This window comes from Diadema setosum, chromosome 10 (genome assembly GCF_964275005.1).
Source record: "Diadema setosum chromosome 10, eeDiaSeto1, whole genome shotgun sequence".
In the NCBI taxonomy this organism is placed as follows: Eukaryota; Metazoa; Echinodermata; class Echinoidea; order Diadematoida; family Diadematidae; genus Diadema; species Diadema setosum.
The window spans coordinates 14,444,867-14,451,168 of record NC_092694.1 but is presented as its reverse complement, the minus strand read 5'-3'; positions in this window follow the sequence as shown (position 1 = coordinate 14,451,168).

Sequence of the window (6,302 nt, the reverse complement as noted above, 5' to 3'; positions counted from 1 at the left end):
TCCTCTTTAAATTGTATGCTAATTAATATTTCCTAAGTGATATGGTTTCTAATTATCACACACACACACACACACACACACACACACACACACACACACAATCAAAATCTGAATCCCCATCTCAACCAAAACTATACCATCCCTTTAAAGGACAAGCTTACCTTAAAGGGATCGTATAGTTTTGGTTGAGACCTAATTTCAGGTTTCTAACATTTGTTTACATCAGGATTGAGTGAATACAGGAATATCAGTATAGAACACATCAGTAGTAAACGAAAAACGTAAAAGAAAATTGGACAATCCGTTCAAAAGTTATGAATTCAGTTTGAGGTTTCTGCACAGTCACTACTGGATGAGAAGACTACTACAGCTTATGATGTCACATGCGTAGAACGATATAAGGGAAATAGAAAGAGAATTCCACCAAATTCTATTTAAAAAAAGTACACATTCCCTCGACTTGTTACCGACGTATGTTAAGGGTAATATTATTCTCCCTGCCATTTGAAAGGGGCAATTCAAACGTTCTTTTGTAAGAAAAGTTTTAATAGAATAAACCTGTGTTGAATTTTCATTTTATTTTTTTTTATATCGCTCTAAGCATGTATCACAAGCTAGTAGTCTTCATCCAGCGATGGCTGCAATGAAACTTCAAAAATCAACATTGAACGGATCTGATTTTTCTCAAACTTTCACTGATGTGTTCTACTGCATTCTCTCAATCAATATTAAGGTGAACTTGTCCTTTAGCGATGATGGCAGAAGATGGTGAAAGCAAACCAAATGAATATTCATTTTTGTAGAAAAGTGGAACTCTGTTTTTATGTATGTTTGCATCCTCTTATTCATTTCGCACGTGTATATTATATAATTATCATGCTATAGCTAAATTGTTTACATTTACAACGGCCTGTTGTATATATTATTTTGTTCTAATCATAAAATTATGTAGTTAGGTAAGTGATAAATGTAATTAATATCGCTGTTAGCGACTTCATATCTGTGTCCGTTGTTCTTGTTTACTATCTCTTAGTTTTCATTTCCGAGTCGAAATTCAATCCGTTATCATAATATAATGCTTGCATCATTCAATGGAAAGACACTAGCCAACCGATGAAATCATGAAAAAAAAAATGAAAATGAATGACTATATAATCAAATTTTGAAATGAGTGACTTTATGATGCAGGGATAAGGCATAACGTTGTTGAGGATGAAACAATAATAATAACAAGCTAAATGCTATGCAGTGGTTCACGACTTTTTAGCTCACCTGAGCCAAAGGCTCAAGTGAGCTATTGCGATCGCCCTTCGTCCGGCGTCCGTCGTGCGTCGTGCGTCGTGCGTCGTGCGTAAACTTTTTACATTTTCATTTTCTTCTTGAAAACCCCAAGACCGATTTTCATCAAACTTGGCAGGTAGCATCCCTAGGGGGTTAGAACCAGAAGTGATAGAGCTAAGTTAATACTATGAGTTAGTACATTGATGACGGTAGTTTCAAGTTTGTTCATGGCAGAATCAGGGGTGCCCCCCCTTGGGACCCAGGGGAGGGGGGTGGGGAGGGGTCCTAATGGGGCCTAAATTGTACATTTTCATCTTCTTCTTGAGAACCCCTTGACCCATTTTCACCAAATTTGGCAGGTAGCATTCCTAGGGGGTTAGGATCTCAATTTCTTAAAATGGGCACCATGCCCCACCCAGGGGGCCCTCAGGGGGGCCCAAACCCCCCAGAATGAAGGAATCTTTAAAAATCTTCTCTAGAATCAGAAGTTATAGAGCTAAGATAATACTATGAGTGAGTACATTAATGACTGTAGTTTCAAGTTTGTTCATAGCAGATCCAGGGGTGCCCCTCTTGGGGGCGGGGGGGGGGGGGGTGGGAAGGTCCAAATGGAGGCCTGAATTGTACATTTTCATATTCTTCCTGAAAACCTCATGATGGATCTTCGTCAAACTTGGCAGGTAGCATCCCTAGGGGGTCAGGATCTCAATTTATCAAAATGGGCACCATACCACACCCAGAGGGCCCCAAGGGGCCCCAATCCCCCCAAATTAAGGAATCTTAAAAAAATTTGGCCTTTATTGTACATTTTCATCTTCTACTTGAGAATGCCTGGTCAAATTTTAGTAGAGCTGTGAATAATTTAGATTAGTGACTGCGTGAAAGGTGAACTTGCGATACTCAGGTGAGCGCTAGACCCGCGGGTCTCTTGTTCCATACGCGTTGTGCTGTTGCGAGATATGCAAACCTGTAATTTCGAAATTTTTCTCGGAATCGCTGTTATAACGCCTATATAACTTTGTGGTTTTTTTTTCAGAATAGAGCAATGCTCAACGGAATCGGTACTTACGAACATTTTTCTCCGGCTTTGTGTATGATTGATATATTGATACAATTTCACGAATGTACAAAAACGATAACGTGATGTCACATTTCATTTAATCTGTTAACACAGAATCGAAAGTGGAACGTCTGGAAACAGCAGATAAGACTGGACTAAATCATTGAGTTTTTCTTTGAAAATTGCTTATTACACGCCTCCTAAAATAGCGACCAAATGAAGAATGCAAGTATATGCCAAGAAGCAATTAATGATATTGACATTGTTGTCACCTCACAGATAAATATATCCGTTAACGCTTTTTTATATATTTCTCTTTCGCTCATTTTTCTCTTCTCTTCTCTCTCTATTTTCTCCATCTTTATCTATCTATCTATCTATCTATCTATCTATCTATCTATCTATCTATCCATCTATCTATCTATCTATCTATCTACCTGTCTATCTATCTATCTATCTTCTGTCTTTCTCTCTGTATAGCTCATTATGAATGTAACTTCGGGTCAACGACCGGCATCTGCGATTACCAGCAGGATACCCACGATGATTTTGATTGGACAGGTCAAAGGTTACAACCCAACTCCAGAACTAACAATGATGCACCAGCAGGTTTGTTATATCATTATTAGTATTTTTTCGTTCATATATGATGATGATGGCAAAAATGATGTCGATGGTGATGATGGATACATTGGTTGTGAGGTTTGAAAGTATTATTATCAGTTTTGTCTGATAGATGCTAGACATGATTTTAAAGTCATTACTTAACATAGGTTAAAGAATATCAGGGTAATGTCAAATACAAGCACGTAAGGCCCTCATTTTCTACTTAGAAGTTGGCTGTGACAGAACATTTTGTGACATCCTTTATTGTGTGTGTGTGTGTGTGTGTGTGTGTGTGTGTGTGTGTTCAAAATGGTACAATCTGTATTCCCTTAACTCTTCAGATTTCAGGTTGCAATGAAACTCGATCGTAATACTCCTTGAGCATCGATCACATGCAAGACATTGATGTATTTCTTCTTTTACTGTTAGAAGAAATCAGTCTTCCTCTAATGTACTACAGTCCTTCATAATAATACCATAATATCCCTCGCGCTCTATATGGGTTTTCACAAACAGACTTGCTTCTGGTTAGTTTTGTATCGACAAGCAAGTGTCACAGCCGTACATCCCCTTCCAAGGGAGGGGGGGGGGGGGGGGTGGGAGGGCTCCTCTTCAAACGGACGAGCCAGAGGGTGTGGTCCGTAATATGCCCCGCTGAGAGATGAGACAGATGGACAAACAGACAAAAAAGGATGCGATAAAGGGATGACACCTGAAGCGGGAGAGAAAAAGATAACACAATGATATGAGCATGCTGAAAGAAGGGCAGAAAACAACGACAAAAATCGGAAAATTATACATCAAATTCAGCTGGATGTCGTAGTTGGCATTAGCTTTAGAAGGGACAATTCTCTATGTTGATTATGTCTATGTCTATGCGTCTATGTGTGTATTACGACTTGGGTGTGTGCGACGTGTTTAACACTTGTCACTGTTTTACACGCTTCCTTTCTGTTTTCTTATCAAGAAAGAGCCGTTATTTTGTTTGTTTTGCTTTATCTCTCGGAAGTCAAAACAGACAGATCTAAACTCAAAGTTAACAGAAGAAAAGCAAGTAGGTTATAATGTTGATGAACATCCATTAAAATTTAGTTAAAATAATAAGCCTATTTTTTATTGATAAAGTACTCTTCTTCAGACACAAACTAGAGACTTCTGCATCCTTCGGCTGTGCTTGATTGCTGCCATATTGTATAGTATATCGTGTATAAACGTTTTTTAAACAATGTTTTAAAAGGTTTAGGCCAAAGTATAAGGTAAATGTATCAAGCAAGGTTTCGAGACTGTATAAATAGCGTCGCAGCAGGCTACTCTCAATGAATTCGGTGCATTGTGCACTGATGCTATCGCGCCATGAAATGGCTTTAATTCTTAGATACGTAGTATTACACATTTCATTATCTGAATTTTCGTTCATTTAAAGAATTACCATTTAAGCATTGTATTATTATGATGATTATACAGGTAGAAAATTATTTTGCATCTATAACAACTCTGAGCATATTTTTCTCTTTAACTGTTGGAGGTGAATTCGCTGTATCTTTCTAAACAAACACAGCATACACAGGGAGGGATGAAAGCGTGTTAAAGTGATAAAACAGTAGGCAAAGGACTAGCTGCGGGGCCTAAATACAACAGGATGTCTCCTAATTACAGGCAGACTGGAGATTCTCTCGACCCCCCTGTCGATCGCTGAAAGGTCAACACCGTTGAAAAGTTCTCCTATCTTGGCTCGATTGAGGAACCATTCATTGGTGCGCGGTTAGGGCTTCTTTCCGCTCACGAATGATCAGAAACAGATAATCCGTGTAGGCCTTAAACATAATACATAACTGCGATCGGCGTATGCATCGCGGCGGCGCCCTAACCAACCTCCTCAGCGGTGTCGTTGAATATCAATCGTCATGCGTAGCTGCGAGTGAATTGGCGGAGGAAACGGTGTCTGATATCATTAGAATGAACACGCGAATCATTTCATCACTTTCCTTTACACGTTATTATTATCATCATTTTTAGACCATTCTGTTGCAGTCGTATCAGTTGAAGTCTGCGGTTAGTTCATCTCTTTCCGTTGGCGAACGTTTCACACTTCAAAATCCAAATGCCACATGAACGATGGAAATGATATCACAGCAATGGTATCAATTACCCCTGGCACTGTTAAGTGAAAAACATAGATGTAGTATTCCTCTTTAAGTTCAAGAGAGATAATAGGACAGGATAAGAGTATTCTTTCGGCTAGAGATAGGCAGACAGAGAGAGACAGAATGAAATTGAATAAACATGAATATACATGTTATGCTTACATGCTTATTATGTCAGTGTATGTAGTATAATATAATAAAATTAAATAATGTATATACATACACATGCAAAACAAACGTATATAATGTATAAATATATATATCATGTGAAGAAATATATGTGAAATATATATAAAAATAGAAACTTTACAGTAGAAAGAGGATGAGCGAGTGAAAAATACTTGATGGAATGCATTTTCGTTTAAGTGAGAACTGATTACAAGAGCTGATATTTATAGAGATATAATTAAGAATTGATTATAAGTGATAACAAGACCACTCCAACTTCGGTAATTTGACTAAGGTAAAACTTGACATGATAATCATGTACTCATAAGATATCAATTTTTATATTCGGTGATGCAACCATTCTCCGTAGCTAGACTTCTATTGTCAATGAATGCTCCTGTAAATCTGTCAATAAGTACATGATACATCTCGCTTTCGCTGGACTCGCGTTAAAATCTACAGCTTAGATCTCCATGGGAACCTGAAAAACTTTGAAAAAAAAGGGGGAATTCATCAACCATCAAGCCACTTCCGGATGCCGTTAGTTAGCTGACATTGGCGTTATAGCTTTATAGCGAAAATGTGGTCGCCCGCACATCGCCGAACTTGATCCGATCAACAATATTATGGCGATTTTTTTTTTTTCAACCACAGATCTGGCGCTTCTCCATGTGTTAAGTTGCAATTTTCTCCGCATACGGAGATTAACCCCTTAATTGCCCCCCCCCCTCCAACCCGACTCTTGTTTTTGAATGAGAAGGATAACACAATAATTGCTTTGGGATGGATTTTTTTTTTCCCGAGGAGTGCAGTGATTCACTGGAATGTATGAACTTGCAATTCTCTTTCGTATGAAAAGTGAAAAGGAGATTACATGCTATTTTATACGGGGCAATCCCAACAGAGGCCTCCACATAAAGATAGAACAATAATCATTATGTGATATTCAAATTAGACGGGGTGATCGTTGAGCCATCAACTCACAACTCTAACATTAAACATAATCATCTCATGACTTTGTGCATTTGGTCGATAATTCGAAA